We start from the raw sequence: 23,744 nt of genomic DNA on the forward strand, positions 1-23,744 counted from the left end.
TTGGCAGTGCTCGTGCATTGCCAGCACTAGGCGGGAATGGTCACTATCCCACACACACGTTTCGTTGTGCCCGTTGCCAAGCGCGCTGGAGCACTGTTTAGGATGAAAGCGGAACACCTCTTGCCGTTCCATTCTCAGAGCTCCGGAGTTAAGCAATCTGCGACTCTTGATGCGAATGCCAGAGGAAAACATTTCCAATGTGTCTGGCAGGGAGAAACTGAACCGGGAGAACACATTTGCTAGGAGCTAGCACCTGCACCTTACACACACATTGATTTGCAGCACATCTAAATGGCCAAGCTCTTTGGTACGCAACCTGAAAGCTGCAGTCAGAAGGCTGTGTTCCTTGTCAGATGGAAGCAGCAGCAAGAATATAGGAGTTTGGCAAGCACTAAAGAGCCACAGAAGAGCATGGCCTAGGAAAATAAAACAGGAAAAAGCATTTGCTACATGTGCTCTTGTTGTCGCCTAACAACAGGTAGCAGCATAAACCAGATGCGGGTGAAGTTCTTGCAGGCGACAGCTAACGTCAAATGAGCAAGCCGGCTTACCACCGCTACGGTCCTCTAGCAGTCTGGAAGCTTTGCGCACAAGCCGGATGCTAAGCGCCTTCCTTGGCCATTTGGCAGTGCTCGTGCATTGCCAGCACTAGGCGGGAATGGTCACTATCCCACACACACGTTTCGTTGTGCCCGTTGCCAAGCGCGCTGGAGCACTGTTTAGGATGAAAGCGGAACACCTCTTGCCGTTCCATTCTCAGAGCTCCGGAGTTAAGCAATCTGCGACTCTTGATGCGAATGCCAGAGGAAAACATTTCCAATGTGTCTGGCAAGGACAAACTGAACCGGAAGAACACATTTGCCAGGAGCTGGCACCTGCACCTTAACACACATTGATTTGCAGCACATCTAAATGGCCAAGCTCTTTGGTACGCAACCTGAAAGCTGCAGTCAGAAGGCTGTGTTCCTTGTCAGATGGAAGCAGCAGCAAGAATATAGGAGTTTGGCAAGCACTAAAGAGCCACAGAAGAGCGTGGCCTAGCAAAATGAAAGAGGAAAAAGTATTTTCTACATGTGCTCTTGTTGTCGCCTAACAACAGGTAGCAGCATAAACCAGATGCGGGTGAAGTTCTTGCAGGCGACAGCTAACGTCAAATGAGCAAGCGGGCTTACCACCGCTACGGTCCTCTAGCAGTCTGAAAGCTTTGCGCACAAGCCGGATGCTAAGCGCCTTCCTTGGCCTTTTGGCAGTGCTCGTGCATTGCCCGCACTAGGAGTGAATGGTCTCTATCTCACACACACGATTCGTTGTGCCCATTGCCAAGCGCGCTGGAGCACTGTTTAGGATGAAAGCGGAACACCTCTTGCCGTTCCATTCTCAGAGCTCCGGAGTTAAGCAATCTGCGACTCTTGATGCGAATGCCCGAGGAAAACATTTCCAATGTGTCTGGCAAGGACAAACTGAACCGGAAGAACACATTTGCCGGGAGCTTGCCCTTGCACCTTACACACACATTGATTTGCAGCACATCTAAATGGCCAAGCTCTTTGGTACGCAACCTGAAAGCTGCTGTCAGAAGGCTGTGTTCCTTGTCAGATGGAAGCAGCAGCACGAACATAGGAGTTTGGCAAGCACTAAAGTGCCGCAAAAGAGCATGGCCTAGCAAAATGGGGCAGGAAAAAGCATTTGCTACATGTGCCCTTGTTGTCGCCTAACAACAGGTAGCAGCATAAACCAGATGCGGGTGAAGTTCTTGCAGGCGACAGCTAACGTCAAATGAGCAAGCCGGCTTACCACAGCTGCGGTCCTCTGGCAGTTTGAAAGCTTTGCGCACAAGCCGCATGCTAAGCGCCTTCCTTTGCCTTTTGGCAGTGCTCGTGCTTTGCCAGCACTCGGCGGGAATGGTCACTATCCCACACACACGTTTCGTTGTGCCCGTTGCCAAGCGCTCTGGAGCACTGTTTATGACGAAAGCGGAAAACCTCTTGCCGTTCCATTCTCAGAGCTCCTCAGTTAAGCAATCTGCCACTCTTGGTGCGAATGCCAGAGGAAAACATTTCCAATGAGTCTGGCAGGGAGAAACTGAACGGGGAGAACACATTTGCTAGGAGCTAGCACCTGCACCTTACACACACACAGATTTGCATGACATCTAAATGGCCAAGCTCTTTCTTAGGCAAGTTGAAAGCTGCTGTCAGAAGGCTGTGCTCCTTGTCCGATGGAATCAGCTGCACGAATATAGGAGTTTGGCAAGCACTAAAGAGCCACAGAAGAGCGTGGCCTAGCAAAATGAAAGAGGAAAAAGCATTTGCTACATGTGCTCTTGTTGTCGCCTAACAACAGGTAGCAGCATAAACCAGATGCGGGTGAAGTTCTTGCAGGCGACAGCTAACGTCAAATGAGCAAGCGGGCTTACCACAGCTGCGGTCCTCTGCAGTCTGAAAGCTTTGCGCACAAGCCGGATGCTAAGCGCCTTCCTTGGCCTTTTGTCAGTGCTCGTGCATTGCCAGCACTAGGCGTGAATGGTCACTATCCCACACACACGTTTCGTTGTGCCCGTTGCCAAGCGCTCTGCAGCACTGTTTATGATGAATGCGGAACACCTCTTGCCGTTCCATTCTCCGAGCTCCTCAGTTAAGCAATCTGCCACGCTTGGTGCGAATGCCAGAGGAAAGCATTTCCAATGTGTCTGGCAAGGATAAACTGAACCGGAAGAACACATTTGCCAGGAGCTGGCACCTGCACCTTAACACACATTGATTTGCAGCACATCTAAATGGCCAAGCTCTTTGGTACGCAACCGAAAGCTGCTGTCAGAAGGCTGTGCTCCTTGTCAGATGGAAGCAGCAGCACGAATATAGGAGTTTGGCAAGCACTAAAGAGGCACAGAAGAGTGTGGCCTAGCAAAATAAAACAGGAAAAAGCATTTGCTACATGTGCCCTTGTTGTCACCTAACAGCAGGTGGCAGCATAAACCAGATGCGGGTGAAGTTCTTGCAGGCGATAGCTAACGTCAAATGAGCAAGCGGGCTTACCACAGCTGCGGTCCTCTGGCAGTCTGAAAGCTTTGCGCACAAGCCGGATGCTAACTGTTTTCCTTGGCCTTTTGGCAGTGCTCGTGCATTGCCAGCACTAGGCGGGAATGGTCACTATCCCACACACACGTTTCGTTGTGCCCGTTGCCAAGCGCGCTGGAGCACTGTTTAGGATGAAAGCGGAACACCTCTTGCCGTTCCATTCTCAGAGCTCCGGAGTTAAGCAATCTGCGACTCTTGATGCGAATGCCCGAGGAAAACATTTCCAATGTGTCTGGCAGGGAGAAACTGAACCGGGAGAACACATTTGCTAGGAGCTAGCACCTGCACCTTACACACACATTGATTTGCAGCACATCTAAATGGCCAAGCTCTTTGGTACGCAACCTGAAAGCTGCAGTCAGAAGGCTGTGTTCCTTGTCAGATGGAAGCAGCAGCAAGAATATAGGAGTTTGGCAAGCACTAAAGAGCCACAGAAGAGCATGGCCTAGGAAAATAAAACAGGAAAAAGCATTTGCTACATGTGCTCTTGTTGTCGCCTAACAACAGGTAGCAGCATAAACCAGATGCGGGTGAAGTTCTTGCAGGCGATAGCTAACGTCAAATGAGCAAGCGGGCTTACCACAGCTGCGGTCCTCTGGCAGTCTGAAAGCTTTGCGCACAAGCCGGATGCTAACTGTTTTCCTTGGCCTTTTGGCAGTGCTCGTGCATTGCCAGCACTAGGCGGGAATGGTCACTATCCCACACACACGTTTCGTTGTGCCCGTTGCCAAGCGCGCTGGAGCACTGTTTAGGATGAAAGCGGAACACCTCTTGCCGTTCCATTCTCAGAGCTCCGGAGTTAAGCAATCTGCGACTCTTGATGCGAATGCCCGAGGAAAACATTTCCAATGTGTCTGGCAGGGAGAAACTGAACCGGGAGAACACATTTGCTAGGAGCTAGCACCTGCACCTTACACACACATTGATTTGCAGCACATCTAAATGGCCAAGCTCTTTGGTACGCAACCTGAAAGCTGCAGTCAGAAGGCTGTGTTCCTTGTCAGATGGAAGCAGCAGCAAGAATATAGGAGTTTGGCAAGCACTAAAGAGCCACAGAAGAGCATGGCCTAGGAAAATAAAACAGGAAAAAGCATTTGCTACATGTGCTCTTGTTGTCGCCTAACAACAGGTAGCAGCATAAACCAGATGCGGGTGAAGTTCTTGCAGGCGATAGCTAACGTCAAATGAGCAAGCGGGCTTACCACAGCTGCGGTCCTCTGGCAGTCTGAAAGCTTTGCGCACAAGCCGGATGCTAACTGTTTTCCTTGGCCTTTTGGCAGAACTCGTGCATTGCCAGCACTAGGCGGGAATGGTCACTATCCCACACACACGTTTCGTTGTGCCCGTTGCCAAGCGCGCTGGAGCACTGTTTAGGATGAAAGCGGAACACCTCTTGCCGTTCCATTCTCAGAGCTCCGGAGTTAAGCAATCTGCGACTCTTGATGCGAATGCCAGAGGAAAACATTTCCAATGTGTCTGGCAGGGAGAAACTGAACCGGGAGAACACATTTGCTAGGAGCTAGCACCTGCACCTTACACACACATTGATTTGCAGCACATCTAAATGGCCAAGCTCTTTGGTACGCAACCTGAAAGCTGCAGTCAGAAGGCTGTGTTCCTTGTCAGATGGAAGCAGCAGCAAGAATATAGGAGTTTGGCAAGCACTAAAGAGCCACAGAAGAGCGTGGCCTAGCAAAATGAAAGAGGAAAAAGTATTTTCTACATGTGCTCTTGTTGTCGCCTAACAACAGGTAGCAGCATAAACCAGATGCGGCTGAAGTTCTTGCAGGCGACAGCTAACGTCAAATGAGCAAGCGGGCTTACCACCGCTACGGTCCTCTAGCAGTCTGAAAGCTTTGCGCACAAGCCGGATGCTAAGCGCCTTCCTTGGCCTTTTGGCAGTGCTCGTGCATTGCCAGCACTAGGCGTGAATGGTCACTATCCCACACACACATTTCGTTGTGCCCGTTGCCAAGCGCGCTGGAGCACTGTTTAGGATGAAAGCGGAACACCTCTTGCCGTTCCATTCTCAGAGCTCCGGAGTTAAGCAATCTGCGACTCTTGATGCGAATGCCCGAGGAAAACATTTCCAATGTGTCTGGCAAGGACAAACTGAACCCGAAGAACACATTTGCCGGGAGCTTGCCCTTGCACCTTACACACACATTGATTTGCAGCACATCTAAATGGCCAAGCTCTTTGGTACGCAACCTGAAAGCTGCTGTCAGAAGGCTGTGCTCCTTGTCAGATGGAAGCAGTAGCACGAACATAGGAGTTTGGCAAGCACTAAAGAGCCACAAAAGAGCATGGCCTAGAAAAATGGGGCAGGAAAAAGCATTTGCTACATGTGCTCTTGTTGTCGCCTAACAACAGGTAGCAGCATAAACCAGATGCGGGTGAAGTTCTTGCAGGCGACAGCTAACGTCAAATGAGCAAGCGGGCTTACCACAGCTGCGGTCCTCTGGCAGTTTGAAAGCTTTGCGCACAAGCCGCATGCTAAGCGCCTTCCTTTGCCTTTTGGCAGTGCTCGTGCTTTGCCAGCACTCGGCGGGAATGGTCACTATCCCACACACACGTTTCGTTGTGCCCGTTGCCAAGCGCTCTGGAGCACTGTTTATGACGAAAGCGGAAAACCTCTTGCCGTTCCATTCTCAGAGCTCCTCAGTTAAGCAATCTGCCACTCTTGGTGCGAATGCCAGAGGAAAACATTTCCAATGAGTCTGGCAGGGAGAAACTGAACGGGGAGAACACATTTGCTAGGAGCTAGCACCTGCACCTTACACACACACAGATTTGCATCACATCTAAATGGCCAAGCTCTTTCTTAGGCAAGTTGAAAGCTGCTGTCAGAAGGCTGTGCTCCTTGTCCGATGGAATCAGCTGCACGAATATAGGAGTTTGGCAAGCACTAAAGAGCCACAGAAGAGCGTGGCCTAGCAAAATGAAAGAGGAAAAAGCATTTGCTACATGTGCTCTTGTTGTCGCCTAACAACAGGTAGCAGCATAAACCAGATGCGGGTGAAGTTCTTGCAGGCGACAGCTAACGTCAAATGAGCAAGCGGGCTTACCACAGCTGCGGTCCTCTGCAGTCTGAAAGCTTTGCGCACAAGCCGGATGCTAAGCGCCTTCCTTGGCCTTTTGTCAGTGCTCGTGCATTGCCAGCACTAGGCGTGAATGGTCACTATCCCACACACACGTTTCGTTGTGCCCGTTGCCAAGCGCTCTGCAGCACTGTTTATGATGAATGCGGAACACCTCTTGCCGTTCCATTCTCCGAGCTCCTCAGTTAAGCAATCTGCCACGCTTGGTGCGAATGCCAGAGGAAAGCATTTCCAATGTGTCTGGCAAGGATAAACTGAACCGGAAGAACACATTTGCCAGGAGCTGGCACCTGCACCTTAACACACATTGATTTGCAGCACATCTAAATGGCCAAGCTCTTTGGTACGCAACCGAAAGCTGCTGTCAGAAGGCTGTGCTCCTTGTCAGATGGAAGCAGCAGCACGAATATAGGAGTTTGGCAAGCACTAAAGAGGCACAGAAGAGTGTGGCCTAGCAAAATAAAACAGGAAAAAGCATTTGCTACATGTGCCCTTGTTGTCACCTAACAGCAGGTGGCAGCATAAACCAGATGCGGGTGAAGTTCTTGCAGGCGATAGCTAACGTCAAATGAGCAAGCGGGCTTACCACAGCTGCGGTCCTCTGGCAGTCTGAAAGCTTTGCGCACAAGCCGGATGCTAACTGTTTTCCTTGGCCTTTTGGCAGTGCTCGTGCATTGCCAGCACTAGGCGGGAATGGTCACTATCCCACACACACGTTTCGTTGTGCCCGTTGCCAAGCGCGCTGGAGCACTGTTTAGGATGAAAGCGGAACACCTCTTGCCGTTCCATTCTCAGAGCTCCGGAGTTAAGCAATCTGCGACTCTTGATGCGAATGCCAGAGGAAAACATTTCCAATGTGTCTGGCAGGGAGAAACTGAACCGGGAGAACACATTTGCTAGGAGCTAGCACCTGCACCTTACACACACATTGATTTGCAGCACATCTAAATGGCCAAGCTCTTTGGTACGCAACCTGAAAGCTGCAGTCAGAAGGCTGTGTTCCTTGTCAGATGGAAGCAGCAGCAAGAATATAGGAGTTTGGCAAGCACTAAAGAGCCACAGAAGAGCATGGCCTAGGAAAATAAAACAGGAAAAAGCATTTGCTACCTGTGCTCTTGTTGTCGCCTAACAACAGGTAGCAGCATAAACCAGATGCGGGTGAAGTTCTTGCAGGCGACAGCTAACGTCAAATGAGCAAGCCGGCTTACCACCGCTACGGTCCTCTGGCAGTCTGGAAGCTTTGCGCACAAGCCGGATGCTAAGCGCCTTCCTTGGCCATTTGGCAGTGCTCGTGCATTGCCAGCACTAGGCGGGAATGGTCACTATCCCACACACACGTTTCGTTGTGCCCGTTGCCAAGCGCGCTGGAGCACTGTTTAGGATGAAAGCGGAACACCTCTTGCCGTTCCATTCTCAGAGCTCCGGAGTTAAGCAATCTGCGACTCTTGATGCGAATGCCAGAGGAAAACATTTCCAATGTGTCTGGCAAGGACAAACTGAACCGGAAGAACACATTTGCCAGGAGCTGGCACCTGCACCTTAACACACATTGATTTGCAGCACATCTAAATGGCCAAGCTCTTTGGTACGCAACCTGAAAGCTGCTGTCAGAAGGCTGTGTTCCTTGTCAGATGGAAGCAGCAGCACGAACATAGGAGTTTGGCAAGCACTAAAGTGCCGCAAAAGAGCATGGCCTAGCAAAATGGGGCAGGAAAAAGCATTTGCTACATGTGCTCTTGTTGTCGCCTAACAACAGGTAGCAGCATAAACCAGATGCGGCTGAAGTTCTTGCAGGCGACAGCTAACGTCAAATGAGCAAGCCGCCTTACCACAGCTGCGGTCCTCTGGCAGTCTGAAAGCTTTGCGCAGAAGCCGCATGCTAAGCGCCTTCCTTTGCCTTTTGGCAGTGCTCGTGCATTGCCCGCACTAGGAGTGAATGGTCTCTATCTCACACACACGATTCGTTGTGCCCATTGCCAAGCGCGCTGGAGCACTGTTTAGGATGAAAGCGGAACACCTCTTGCCGTTCCATTCTCAGAGCTCCGGAGTTAAGCAATCTGCGACTCTTGATGCGAATGCCCGAGGAAAACATTTCCAATGTGTCTGGCAAGGACAAACTGAACCGGAAGAACACATTTGCCAGGAGCTGGCACCTGCACCTTAACACACATTGATTTGCAGCACATCTAAATGGCCAAGCTCTTTGGTACGCAACCTGAAAGCTGCTGACAGAAGGCTGTGCTCTTTGTCAGATGGAAGCAGTAGCACGAACATAGGAGTTTGGCAAGCACTAAAGAGCCACAAAAGAGCATGGCCTAGCAAAATGGGGCAGGAAAAAGCATTTGCTACATGTGCTCTTGTTGTCGCCTAACAACAGGTAGCAGCATAAACCAGATGCGGGTGAAGTTCTTGCAGGCGACAGCTAACGTCAAATGAGCAAGCCGGCTTACCACAGCTGCGGTCCTCTGGCAGTTTGAAAGCTTTGCGCACAAGCCGCATGCTAAGCGCCTTCCTTTGCCTTTTGGCAGTGCTCGTGCTTTGCCAGCACTCGGCGGGAATGGTCACTATCCCACACACACGTTTCGTTGTGCCCGTTGCCAAGCGCTCTGGAGCACTGTTTATGACGAAAGCGGAAAACCTCTTGCCGTTCCATTCTCAGAGCTCCTCAGTTAAGCAATCTGCCACTCTTGGTGCGAATGCCAGAGGAAAACATTTCCAATGAGTCTGGCAGGGAGAAACTGAACGGGGAGAACACATTTGCTAGGAGCTAGCACCTGCACCTTACACACACACAGATTTCCATGACATCTAAATGGCCAAGCTCTTTCTTAGGCAAGCTGAAAGCTGCTGTCAGAAGGCTGTGCTCCTTGTCCGATGGAATCAGCTGCACGAATATAGGAGTTTGGCAAGCACTAAAGAGCCACAGAAGAGCGTGGCCTAGCAAAATGAAAGAGGAAAAAGCATTTGCTACATGTGCTCTTGTTGTCGCCTAACAACAGGTAGCAGCATAAACCAGATGCGGGTGAAGTTCTTGCAGGCGACAGCTAACGTCAAATGAGCAAGCGGGCTTACCACAGCTGCGGTCCTCTGCAGTCTGAAAGCTTTGCGCACAAGCCGGATGCTAAGCGCCTTCCTTGGCCTTTTGTCAGTGCTCGTGCATTGCCAGCACTAGGCGTGAATGGTCACTATCCCACACACACGTTTCGTTGTGCCCGTTGCCAAGCGCTCTGCAGCACTGTTTATGATGAATGCGGAACACCTCTTGCCGTTCCATTCTCAGAGCTCCTCAGTTAAGCAATCTGCCACGCTTGGTGCGAATGCCAGAGGAAAGCATTTCCAATGTGTCTGGCAAGGATAAACTGAACCGGAAGAACACATTTGCCAGGAGCTGGCACCTGCACCTTAACACACATTGATTTGCAGCACATCTAAATGGCCAAGCTCTTTGGTACGCAACCGAAAGCTGCTGTCAGAAGGCTGTGCTCCTTGTCAGATGGAAGCAGCAGCACGAATATAGGAGTTTGGCAAGCACTAAAGAGGCACAGAAGAGTGTGGCCTAGCAAAATAAAACAGGAAAAAGCATTTGCTACATGTGCCCTTGTTGTCACCTAACAGCAGGTGGCAGCATAAACCAGATGCGGGTGAAGTTCTTGCAGGCGATAGCTAACGTCAAATGAGCAAGCGGGCTTACCACAGCTGCGGTCCTCTGGCAGTCTGAAAGCTTTGCGCACAAGCCGGATGCTAACTGTTTTCCTTGGCCTTTTGGCAGTGCTCGTGCATTGCCAGCACTAGGCGTGAATGGTCACTATCCCACACACACGTTTCGTTGTGCCCGTTGCCAAGCGCTCTGGAGCACTGTTTAGGATGAAAGCGGAACACCTCTTGCCGTTCCATTCTCAGAGCTCCGGAGTTAAGCAATCTGCGACTCTTGATGCGAATGCCCGAGGAAAACATTTCCAATGTGTCTGGCAAGGACAAACTGAACCGGAAGAACACATTTGCCGGGAGCTTGCCCTTGCACCTTACACACACATTGATTTGCAGCACATCTAAATGGCCAAGCTCTTTGGTACGCAACCTGAAAGCTGCTGTCAGAAGGCTGTGTTCCTTGTCAGATGGAAGCAGCAGCACGAACATAGGAGTTTGGCAAGCACTAAAGTGCCGCAAAAGAGCATGGCCTAGCAAAATGGGGCAGGAAAAAGCATTTGCTACATGTGCCCTTGTTGTCGCCTAACAACAGGTAGCAGCATAAACCAGATGCGGGTAAAGTTCTTGCAGGCGACAGCTAACGTCAAATGAGCAAGCCGCCTTACCACAGCTGTGGTCCTCTGGCAGTCTGAAAGCTTTGCGCAGAAGCCGGATGCTAAGCGCCTTCCTTTGCCTTTTGGCAGTGCTCGTGCATTGCCCGCACTAGGAGTGAATGGTCTCTATCTCACACACACGATTCGTTGTGCCCATTGCCAAGCGCGCTGGAGCACTGTTTAGGATGAAAGCGGAACACCTCTTGCCGTTCCATTCTCAGAGCTCCTCAGTTAAGCAATCTGCGACTCTTGATGCGAATGCCCGAGGAAAACATTTCCAATGTGTCTGGCAAGGACAAACTGAACCGGAAGAACACATTTGCCAGGAGCTGGCACCTGCACCTTAACACACATTGATTTGCAGCACATCTAAATGGCCAAGCTCTTTGGTACGCAACCTGAAAGCTGCTGACAGAAGGCTGTGCTCCTTGTCAGATGGAAGCAGTAGCACGAACATAGGAGTTTGGCAAGCACTAAAGAGCCACAAAAGAGCATGGCCTAGCAAAATGGGGCAGGAAAAAGCATTTGCTACATGTGCTCTTGTTGTCGCCTAACAACAGGTAGCAGCATAAACCAGATGCGGGTGAAGTTCTTGCAGGCGACAGCTAACGTCAAATGAGCAAGCCGGCTTACCACCGCTACGGTCCTCTGGCAGTCTGGAAGCTTTGCGCACAAGCCGGATGCTAAGCGCCTTCCTTGGCCATTTGGCAGTGCTCGTGCATTGCCAGCACTAGGCGGGAATGGTCACTATCCCACACACACGTTTCGTTCTGCCCGTTGCCAAGCGCGCTGGAGCACTGTTTAGGATGAAAGCGGAACACCTCTTGCCGTTCCATTCTCAGAGCTCCGGAGTTAAGCAATCTGCGACTCTTGATGCGAATGCCAGAGGAAAACATTTCCAATGTGTCTGGCAAGGACAAACTGAACCGGAAGAACACATTTGCCAGGAGCTGGCACCTGCACCTTAACACACATTGATTTGCAGCACATCTAAATGGCCAAGCTCTTTGGTACGCAACCTGAAAGCTGCTGTCAGAAGGCTGTGTTCCTTGTCAGATGGAAGCAGCAGCAAGAATATAGGAGTTTGGCAAGCACTAAAGAGCCACAGAAGAGCGTGGCCTAGCAAAATGAAAGAGGAAAAAGTATTTGCTACATGTGCTCTTGTTGTCGCCTAACAACAGGTAGCAGCATAAACCAGATGCGGCTGAAGTTCTTGCAGGCGACAGCTAACGTCAAATGAGCAAGCGGGCTTACCACCGCTACGGTCCTCTAGCAGTCTGAAAGCTTTGCGCACAAGCCGGATGCTAAGCGCCTTCCTTGGCCTTTTGTCAGTGCTCGTGCATTGCCAGCACTAGGCGTGAATGGTCACTATCCCACACACACGTTTCGTTGTGCCCGTTGCCAATCGCGCTGGAGCACTGTTTAGGATGAAAGCGGAACACCTCTTGCCGTTCCATTCTCAGAGCTCCGGAGTTAAGCAATCTGCGACTCTTGATGCGAATGCCCGAGGAAAACATTTCCAATGTGTCTGGCAAGGACAAACTGAACCGGAAGAACACATTTGCCGGGAGCTTGCCCTTGCACCTTACACACACATTGATTTGCAGCACATCTAAATGGCCAAGCTCTTTGGTACGCAACCTGAAAGCTGCTGACAGAAGGCTGTGCTCCTTGTCAGATGGAAGCAGTAGCACGAACATAGGAGTTTGGCAAGCACTAAAGAGCCACAAAAGAGCATGGCCTAGCAAAATGGGGCAGGAAAAAGCATTTGCTACATGTGCTCTTGTTGTCGCCTAACAACAGGTAGCAGCATAAACCAGATGCGGGTGAAGTTCTTGCAGGCAACAGCTAACGTCAAATGAGCAAGCCGGCTTACCACAGCTGCGGTCCTCTGGCAGTTTGAAAGCTTTGCGCACAAGCCGCATGCTAAGCGCCTTCCTTTGCCTTTTGGCAGTGCTCGTGCTTTGCCAGCACTCGGCGGGAATGGTCACTATCCCACACACACGTTTCGTTGTGCCCGTTGCCAAGCGCTCTGGAGCACTGTTTATGACGAAAGCGGAAAACCTCTTGCCGTTCCATTCTCAGAGCTCCTCAGTTAAGCAATCTGCCACTCTTGGTGCGAATGCCAGAGGAAAACATTTCCAATGAGTCTGGCAGGGAGAAACTGAACCGGGAGAACACATTTGCTAGGAGCTAGCACCTGCACCTTACACACACACAGATTTGCATGACATCTAAATGGCCAAGCTCTTTCTTAGGCAAGTTGAAAGCTGCTGTCAGAAGGCTGTGCTCCTTGTCCGATGGAATCAGCTGCACGAATATAGGAGTTTGGCAAGCACTAAAGAGCCACAGAAGAGCGTGGCCTAGCAAAATGAAAGAGGAAAAAGCATTTGCTACATGTGCTCTTGTTGTCGCCTAACAACAGGTAGCAGCATAAACCAGATGCGGGTGAAGTTCTTGCAGGCGACAGCTAACGTCAAATGAGCAAGCGGGCTTACCACAGCTGCGGTCCTCTGCAGCCTGAAAGCTTTGCGCACAAGCCGGATGCTAAGCGCCTTCCTTGGCCTTTTGTCAGTGCTCGTGCATTGCCAGCACTAGGCGTGAATGGTCACTATCCCACACACACGTTTCGTTGTGCCCGTTGCCAAGCGCTCTGCAGCACTGTTTATGATGAATGCGGAACACCTCTTGCCGTTCCATTCTCCGAGCTCCTCAGTTAAGCAATCTGCCACGCTTGGTGCGAATGCCAGAGGAAAGCATTTCCAATGTGTCTGGCAAGGATAAACTGAACCGGAAGAACACATTTGCCAGGAGCTGGCACCTGCACCTTAACACACATTGATTTGCAGCACATCTAAATGGCCAAGCTCTTTGGTACGCAACCGAAAGCTGCTGTCAGAAGGCTGTGCTCCTTGTCAGATGGAAGCAGCAGCACGAATATAGGAGTTTGGCAAGCACTAAAGAGGCACAGAAGAGTGTGGCCTAGCAAAATAAAACAGGAAAAAGCATTTGCTACATGTGCCCTTGTTGTCACCTAACAGCAGGTGGCAGCATAAACCAGATGCGGGTGAAGTTCTTGCAGGCGATAGCTAACGTCAAATGAGCAAGCGGGCTTACCACAGCTGCGGTCCTCTGGCAGTCTGAAAGCTTTGCGCACAAGCCGGATGCTAACTGTTTTCCTTGGCCTTTTGGCAGTGCTCGTGCATTGCCCGCACTAGGAGTGAATGGTCTCTATCTCACACACACGATTCGTTGTGCCCATTGCCAAGCGCTCTGGAGCACTGTTTATGACGAAAGCGGAACACCTCTTGCCGTTCCATTCTCAGAGCTCCTCAGTTAAGCAATCTGCGACTCTTGATGCGAATGCCAGAGGAAAACATTTCCAATGTGTCTGGCAAGGACAAACTGAACCCGAAGAACACATTTGCCAGGAGCTGGCACCTGCACCTTAACACACATTGATTTGCAGCACATCTAAATGGCCAAGCTCTTTGGTACGCAACCTGAAAGCTGCTGACAGAAGGCTGTGCTCCTTGTCAGATGGAAGCAGTAGCACGAACATAGGAGTTTGGCAAGCACTAAAGAGCCACAAAAGAGCATGGCCTAGCAAAATGGGGCAGGAAAAAGCATTTGCTACATGTGCTCTTGTTGTCGCCTAACAACAGGTAGCAGCATAAACCAGATGCGGGTGAAGTTCTTGCAGGCGACAGCTAACGTCAAATGAGCAAGCCGGCTTACCACAGCTGCGGTCCTCTGGCAGTTTGAAAGCTTTGCGCACAAGCCGCATGCTAAGCGCCTTCCTTTGCCTTTTGGCAGTGCTCGTGCTTTGCCAGCACTCGGCGGGAATGGTCACTATCCCACACACACGTTTCGTTGTGCCCGTTGCCAAGCGCTCTGGAGCACTGTTTATGACGAAAGCGGAAAACCTCTTGCCGTTCCATTCTCAGAGCTCCTCAGTTAAGCAATCTGCCACTCTTGGTGCGAATGCCAGAGGAAAACATTTCCAATGTGTCTGGCAGGGAGAAACTGAACCGGGAGAACACATTTGCTAGGAGCTAGCACCTGCACCTTACACACACATTGATTTGCAGCACATCTAAATGGCCAAGCTCTTTGGTACGCAACCTGAAAGCTGCAGTCAGAAGGCTGTGTTCCTTGTCAGATGGAAGCAGCAGCAAGAATATAGGAGTTTGGCAAGCACTAAAGAGCCACAGAAGAGCGTGGCCTAGCAAAATGAAAGAGGAAAAAGTATTTTCTACATGTGCTCTTGTTGTCGCCTAACAACAGGTAGCAGCATAAACCAGATGCGGCTGAAGTTCTTGCAGGCGACAGCTAACGTCAAATGAGCAAGCGGGCTTACCACCGCTACGGTCCTCTAGCAGTCTGAAAGCTTTGCGCACAAGCCGGATGCTAAGCGCCTTCCTTGGCCTTTTGGCAGTGCTCGTGCATTGCCAGCACTAGGCGTGAATGGTCACTATCCCACACACACGTTTCGTTGTGCCCGTTGCCAAGCGCGCTGGAGCACTGTTTAGGATGAAAGCGGAACACCTCTTGCCGTTCCATTCTCAGAGCTCCGGAGTTAAGCAATCTGCGACTCTTGATGCGAATGCCCGAGGAAAACATTTCCAATGTGTCTGGCAAGGACAAACTGAACCCGAAGAACACATTTGCCGGGAGCTTGCCCTTGGACCTTACACACACATTGATTTGCAGCACATCTAAATGGCCAAGCTCTTTGGTACGCAACCTGAAAGCTGCTGACAGAAGGCTGTGCTCCTTGTCAGATGGAAGCAGTAGCACGAACATAGGAGTTTGGCAAGCACTAAAGAGCCACAAAAGAGCATGGCCTAGCAAAATGGGGCAGGAAAAAGCATTTGCTACATGTGCTCTTGTTGTCGCCTAACAACAGGTAGCAGCATAAACCAGATGCGGGTGAAGTTCTTGCAGGCGACAGCTAACGTCAAATGAGCAAGCCGGCTTACCACAGCTGCGGTCCTCTGGCAGTTTGAAAGCTTTGCGCACAAGCCGCATGCTAAGCGCCTTCCTTTGCCTTTTGGCAGTGCTCGTGCTTTGCCAGCACTCGGCGGGAATGGTCACTATCCCACACACACGTTTCGTTGTGCCCGTTGCCAAGCGCTCTGGAGCACTGTTTATGACGAAAGCGGAAAACCTCTTGCCGTTCCATTCTCAGAGCTCCTCAGTTAAGCAATCTGCCACTCTTGGTGCGAATGCCAGAGGAAAACATTTCCAATGAGTCTGGCAGGGAGAAACTGAACCGGGAGAACACATTTGCTAGGAGCTAGCACCTGCACCTTACACACACACAGATTTGCATCACATCTAAATGGCCAAGCTCTTTCTTAGGCAAGTTGAAAGCTGCTGTCAGAAGGCTGTGCTCCTTGTCCGATGGAATCAGCTGCACGAATATAGGAGTTTGGCAAGCACTAAAGAGCCACAGAAGAGCGTGGCCTAGCAAAATGAAAGAGGAAAAAGCATTTGCTACATGTGCTCTTGTTGTCGCCTAACAACAGGTAGCAGCATAAACCAGATGCGGGTGAAGTTCTTGCAGGCGACAGCTAACGTCAAATGAGCAAGCGGGCTTACCACAGCTGCGGTCCTCTGCAGTCTGAAAGCTTTGCGCACAAGCCGGATGCTAAGCGCCTTCCTTGGCCTTTTGTCAGTGCTCGTGCATTGCCAGCACTAGGCGTGAATGGTCACTATCCCACACACACGTTTCGTTGTGCCCGTTGCCAAGCGCTCTGCAGCACTGTTTATGATGAATGCGGAACACCTCTTGCCGTTCCATTCTCCGAGCTCCTCAGTTAAGCAATCTGCCACGCTTGGTGCGAATGCCAGAGGAAAGCATTTCCAATGTGTCTGGCAAGGATAAACTGAACCGGAAGAACACATTTGCCAGGAGCTGGCACCTGCACCTTAACACACATTGATTTGCAGCACATCTAAATGGCCAAGCTCTTTGGTACGCAACCGAAAGCTGCTGTCAGAAGGCTGTGCTCCTTGTCAGATGGAAGCAGCAGCACGAATATAGGAGTTTGGCAAGCACTAAAGAGGCACAGAAGAGTGTGGCCTAGCAAAATAAAACAGGAAAAAGCATTTGCTACATGTGCCCTTGTTGTCACCTAACAGCAGGTGGCAGCATAAACCAGATGCGGGTGAAGTTCTTGCAGGCGATAGCTAACGTCAAATGAGCAAGCGGGCTTACCACAGCTGCGGTCCTCTGGCAGTCTGAAAGCTTTGCGCACAAGCCGGATGCTAACTGTTTTCCTTGGCCTTTTGGCAGTGCTCGTGCATTGCCAGCACTAGGCGGGAATGGTCACTATCCCACACACACGTTTCGTTGTGCCCGTTGCCTAGCGCGCTGGAGCACTGTTTAGGATGAAAGCGGAACACCTCTTGCCGTTCCATTCTCAGAGCTCCGGAGTTAAGCAATCTGCGACTCTTGATGCGAATGCCAGAGGAAAACATTTCCAATGTGTCTGGCAGGGAGAAACTGAACCGGGAGAACACATTTGCTAGGAGCTAGCACCTGCACCTTACACACACATTGATTTGCAGCACATCTAAATGGCCAAGCTCTTTGGTACGCAACCTGAAAGCTGCAGTCAGAAGGCTGTGTTCCTTGTCAGATGGAAGCAGCAGCAAGAATATAGGAGTTTGGCAAGCACTAAAGAGCCACAGAAGAGCGTGGCCTAGCAAAATGAAAGAGGAAAAAGTATTTTCTACATGTGCTCTTGTTGTCGCCTAACAACAGGTAGCAGCATAAACCAGATGCGGCTGAAGTTCTTGCAGGCGACAGCTAACGTCAAATGAGCAAGCGGGCTTACCACCGCTACGGTCCTCTAGCAGTCTGAAAGCTTTGCGCACAAGCTGGATGCTAAGCGCCTTCCTTGGCCTTTTGGCAGTGCTCGTGCTTTGCCAGCACTAGGCGTGAATGGTCACTATCCCACACACACGTTTCGTTGTGCCCGTTGCCAAGCGCGCTGGAGCACTGTTTAGGATGAAAGCGGAACACCTCTTGCCGTTCCATTCTCAGAGCTCCGGAGTTAAGCAATCTGCGACTCTTGATGCGAATGCCCGAGGAAAACATTTCCAATGTGTCTGGCAAGGACAAACTGAACCCGAAGAACACATTTGCCGGGAGCTTGCCCTTGCACCTTACACACACATTGATTTGCAGCACATCTAAATGGCCAAGCTCTTTGGTACGCAACCTGAAAGCTGCTGTCAGAAGGCTGTGCTCCTTGTCAGATGGAAGCAGTAGCACGAACATAGGAGTTTGGCAAGCACTAAAGAGCCACAAAAGAGCATGGCCTAGCAAAATGGGGCAGGAAAAAGCATTTGCTACATGTGCTCTTGTTGTCGCCTAACAACAGGTAGCAGCATAAACCAGATGCGGGTGAAGTTCTTGCAGGCGACAGCTAACGTCAAATGAGCAAGCCGGCTTACCACAGCTGCGGTCCTCTGGCAGTTTGAAAGCTTTGCGCACAAGCCGCATGCTAAGCGCCTTCCTTTGCCTTTTGGCAGTGCTCGTGCTTTGCCAGCACTCGGCGGGAATGGTCACTATCCCACACACACGTTTCGTTGTGCCCGTTGCCAAGCGCTCTGGAGCACTGTTTATGACGAAAGCGGAAAACCTCTTGCCGTTCCATTCTCAGAGCTCCTCAGTTAAGCAATCTGCCACTCTTGGTGCGAATGCCAGAGGAAAACATTTCCAATGAGTCTGGCAGGGAGAAACTGAACCGGGAGAACACATTTGCTAGGAGCTAGCACCTGCACCTTACACACACACAGATTTGCATCACATCTAAATGGCCAAGCTCTTTCTTAGGCAAGTTGAAAGCTGCTGTCAGAAGGCTGTGCTCCTTGTCCGATGGAATCAGCTGCACGAATATAGGAGTTTGGCAAGCACTAAAGAGCCACAGAAGAGCGTGGCCTAGCAAAATGAAAGAGGAAAAAGCATTTGCTACATGTGCTCTTGTTGTCGCCTAACAACAGGTAGCAGCATAAACCAGATGCGGGTGAAGTTCTTGCAGGCGACAGCTAACGTCAAATGAGCAAGCGGGCTTACCACAGCTGCGGTCCTCTGCAGTCTGAAAGCTTTGCGCACAAGCCGGATGCTAAGCGCCTTCCTTGGCCTTTTGTCAGTGCTCGTGCATTGCCAGCACTAGGCGTGAATGGTCACTATCCCACACACACGTTTCGTTGTGCCCGTTGCCAAGCGCTCTGCAGCACTGTTTATGATGAATGCGGAACACCTCTTGCCGTTCCATTCTCCGAGCTCCTCAGTTAAGCAATCTGCCACGCTTGGTGCGAATGCCAGAGGAAAGCATTTCCAATGTGTCTGGCAAGGATAAACTGAACCGGAAGAACACATTTGCCAGGAGCTGGCACCTGCACCTTAACACACATTGATTTGCAGCACATCTAAATGGCCAAGCTCTTTGGTACGCAACCGAAAGCTGCTGTCAGAAGGCTGTGCTCCTTGTCAGATGGAAGCAGCAGCACGAATATAGGAGTTTGGCAAGCACTAAAGAGGCACAGAAGAGTGTGGCCTAGCAAAATAAAACAGGAAAAAGCATTTGCTACATGTGCCCTTGTTGTCACCTAACAGCAGGTGGCAGCATAAACCAGATGCGGGTGAAGTTCTTGCAGGCGATAGCTAACGTCAAATGAGCAAGCGGGCTTACCACAGCTGCGGTCCTCTGGCAGTCTGAAAGCTTTGCGCACAAGCCGGATGCTAACTGTTTTCCTTGGCCTTTTGGCAGTGCTCGTGCATTGCCAGCACTAGGCGGGAATGGTCACTATCCCACACACACGTTTCGTTGTGCCCGTTGCCAAGCGCGCTGGAGCACTGTTTAGGATGAAAGCGGAACACCTCTTGCCGTTCCATTCTCAGAGCTCCGGAGTTAAGCAATCTGCGACTCTTGATGCGAATGCCAGAGGAAAACATTTCCAATGTGTCTGGCAGGGAGAAACTGAACCGGGAGAACACATTTGCTAGGAGCTAGCACCTGCACCTTACACACACATTGATTTGCAGCACATCTAAATGGCCAAGCTCTTTGGTACGCAACCTGAAAGCTGCAGTCAGAAGGCTGTGTTCCTTGTCAGATGGAAGCAGCAGCAAGAATATAGGAGTTTGGCAAGCACTAAAGAGCCACAGAAGAGCATGGCCTAGGAAAATAAAACAGGAAAAAGCATTTGCTACATGTGCTCTTGTTGTCGCCTAACAACAGGTAGCAGCATAAACCAGATGCGGGTGAAGTTCTTGCAGGCGACAGCTAACGTCAAATGAGCAAGCCGGCTTACCACCGCTACGGTCCTCTAGCAGTCTGGAAGCTTTGCGCACAAGCCGGATGCTAAGCGCCTTCCTTGGCCATTTGGCAGTGCTCGTGCATTGCCAGCACTAGGCGGGAATGGTCACTATCCCACACACACGTTTCGTTGTGCCCGTTGCCAAGCGCGCTGGAGCACTGTTTAGGATGAAAGCGGAACACCTCTTGCCGTTCCATTCTCAGAGCTCCGGAGTTAAGCAATCTGCGACTCTTGATGCGAATGCCAGAGGAAAACATTTCCAATGTGTCTGGCAAGGACAAACTGAACCGGAAGAACACATTTGCCAGGAGCTGGCACCTGCACCTTAACACACATTGATTTGCAGCACATCTAAATGGCCAAGCTCTTTGGTACGCAACCTGAAAGCTGCTGTCAGAAGGCTGTGTTCCTTGTCAGATGGAAGCAGCAGCACGAACATAGGAGTTTGGCAAGCACTAAAGTGCCGCAAAAGAGCATGGCCTAGCAAAATGGGGCAGGAAAAAGCATTTGCTACATGTGCTCTTGTTGTCGCCTAACAACAGGTAGCAGCATAAACCAGATGCGGCTGAAGTTCTTGCAGGCGACAGCTAACGTCAAATGAGCAAGCCGCCTTACCACAGCTGCGGTCCTCTGGCAGTCTGAAAGCTTTGCGCAGAAGCCGCATGCTAAGCGCCTTCCTTTGCCTTTTGTCAGTGCTCGTGCATTGCCCGCACTAGGAGTGAATGGTCTCTATCTCACACACACGATTCGTTGTGCCCATTGCCAAGCGCGCTGGAGCACTGTTTAGGATGAAAGCGGAACACCTCTTGCCGTTCCATTCTCAGAGCTCCTCAGTTAAGCAATCTGCCACTCTTGATGCGAATGCCCGAGGAAAACATTTCCAATGTGTCTGGCAAGGACAAACTGAACCGGAAGAACACATTTGCCAGGAGCTGGCACCTGCACCTTAACACACATTGATTTGCAGCACATCTAAATGGCCAAGCTCTTTGGTACGCAACCTGAAAGCTGCTGACAGAAGGCTGTGCTCCTTGTCAGATGGAAGCAGTAGCACGAACATAGGAGTTTGGCAAGCACTAAAGAGCCACAAAAGAGCGTGGCCTAGCAAAATGGGGCAGGAAAAAGCATTTGCTACATGTGCTCTTGTTGTCGCCTAACAACAGGTAGCAGCATAAACCAGATGCGGGTGAAGTTCTTGCAGGCGACAGCTAACGTCAAATGAGCAAGCCGGCTTACCACAGCTGCGGTCCTCTGGCAGTTTGAAAGCTTTGCGCACAAGCCGCATGCTAAGCGCCTTCCTTTGCCTTTTGGCAGTGCTCGTGCTTTGCCAGCACTCGGCGGGAATGGTCACTATCCCACACACACGTTTCGTTGTGCCCGTTGCCAAGCGCTCTGGAGCACTGTTTATGACGAAAGCGGAAAACCTCTTGCCGTTCCATTCTCAGAGCTCCTCAGTTAAGCAATCTGCCACTCTTGGTGCGAATGCCAGAGGAAAACATTTCCAATGAGTCTGGCAGGGAGAAACTGAACGGGGAGAACACATTTGCTAGGAGCTAGCACCTGCACCTTACACACACACAGATTTCCATGACATCTAAATGGCCAAGCTCTTTCTTAGGCAAGTTGAAAGCTGCTGTCAGAAGGCTGTGCTCCTTGTCCGATGGAATCAGCTGCACGAATATAGGAGTTTGGCAAGCACTAAAGAGCCACAGAAGAGCGTGGCCTAGCAAAATGAAAGAGGAAAAAGCATTTGCTACATGTGCTCTTGTTGTCGCCTAACAACAGGTAGCAGCATAAACCAGATGCGGGTGAAGTTCTTGCAGGCGACAGCTAACGTCAAATGAGCAAGCGGGCTTACCACAGCTGCGGTCCTCTGCAGTCTGAAAGCTTTGCGCACAAGCCGGATGCTAAGCGCCTTCCTTGGCCTTTTGTCAGTGCTCGTGCATTGCCAGCACTAGGCGTGAATGGTCACTATCCCACACACACGTTTCGTTGTGCCCGTTGCCAAGCGCTCTGCAGCACTGTTTATGATGAATGCGGAACACCTCTTGCCGTTCCATTCTCAGAGCTCCTCAGTTAAGCAATCTGCCACGCTTGGTGCGAATGCCAGAGGAAAGCATTTCCAATGTGTCTGGCAAGGATAAACTGAACCGGAAGAACACATTTGCCAGGAGCTGGCACCTGCACCTTAACACACATTGATTTGCAGCACATCTAAATGGCCAAGCTCTTTGGTACGCAACCGAAAGCTGCTGTCAGAAGGCTGTGCTCCTTGTCAGATGGAAGCAGCAGCACGAATATAGGAGTTTGGCAAGCACTAAAGAGGCACAGAAGAGTGTGGCCTAGCAAAATAAAACAGGAAAAAGCATTTGCTACATGTGCCCTTGTTGTCACCTAACAGCAGGTGGCAGCATAAACCAGATGCGGGTGAAGTTCTTGCAGGCGATAGCTAACGTCAAATGAGCAAGCGGGCTTACCACAGCTGCGGTCCTCTGGCAGTCTGAAAGCTTTGCGCACAAGCCGGATGCTAACTGTTTTCCTTGGCCTTTTGGCAGTGCTCGTGCATTGCCAGCACTCGGCGGGAATGCTCACTATCCCACACACACGTTTCGTTGTGCCCGTTGCCAAGCGCTCTGGAGCACTGTTTAGGATGAAAGCGGAACACCTCTTGCCGTTCCATTCTCAGAGCTCCGGAGTTAAGCAATCTGCGACTCTTGATGCGAATGCCCGAGGAAAACATTTCCAATGTGTCTGGCAAGGACAAACTGAACCGGAAGAACACATTTGCCGGGAGCTTGCCCTTGCACCTTACACACACATTGATTTGCAGCACATCTAAATGGCCAAGCTCTTTGGTACGCAACCTGAAAGCTGCAGTCAGAAGGCTGTGTTCCTTGTCAGATGGAAGCAGCAGCACGAACATAGGAGTTTGGCAAGCACTAAAGTGCCGCAAAAGAGCATGGCCTAGCAAAATGGGGCAGGAAAAAGCATTTGCTACATGTGCCCTTGTTGTCGCCTAACAACAGGTAGCAGCATAAACCAGATGCGGGTAAAGTTCTTGCAGGCGACAGCTAACGTCAAATGAGCAAGCCGCCTTACCACAGCTGTGGTCCTCTGGCAGTCTGAAAGCTTTGCGCACAAGCCGGATGCTAACTGTTTTCCTTGGCCTTTTGGCAGTGCTCGTGCATTGCCCGCACTAGGAGTGAATGGTCTCTATCTCACACACACGATTCGTTGTGCCCATTGCCAAGCGCTCTGGAGCACTGTTTATGACGAAAGCGGAACACCTCTTGCCGTTCCATTCTCAGAGCTCCTCAGTTAAGCAATCTGCGACTCTTGATGCGAATGTTAGAGGAAAACATTTCCAATGTGTCTGGCAAGGACAAACTGAACCCGAAGAACACATTTGCCAGGAGCTGGCACCTGCACCTTAACACACATTGATTTGCAGCACATCTAAATGGCCAAGCTCTTTGGTACGCAACCTGAAAGCTGCAGTCAGAAGGCTGTGTTCCTTGTCAGATGGAAGCAGCAGCAAGAATATAGGAGTTTGGCAAGCACTAAAGAGCCACAGAAGAGCGTGGCCTAGCAAAATGAATGAGGAAAAAGTATTTTCTACATGTGCTCTTGTTGTCGCCTAACAACAGGTAGCAGCATAAACCAGATGCGGCTGAAGTTCTTGCAGGCGACAGCTAACGTCAAATGAGCAAGCGGGCTTACCACCGCTACGGTCCTCTAGCAGTCTGAAAGCTTTGCGCACAAGCCGGATGCTAAGCGCCTTCCTTGGCCTTTTGGCAGTGCTCGTGCATTGCCAGCACTAGGCGTGAATGGTCACTATCCCACACACACGTTTCGTTGTGCCCGTTGCCAAGCGCGCTGGAGCACTGTTTAGGATGAAAGCGGAACACCTCTTGCCGTTCCATTCTCAG

The sequence above is a fragment of the Poecile atricapillus genome, chromosome 9 (assembly GCF_030490865.1).
Source record: "Poecile atricapillus isolate bPoeAtr1 chromosome 9, bPoeAtr1.hap1, whole genome shotgun sequence".
Lineage (NCBI taxonomy): Eukaryota > Metazoa > Chordata > Aves > Passeriformes > Paridae > Poecile > Poecile atricapillus.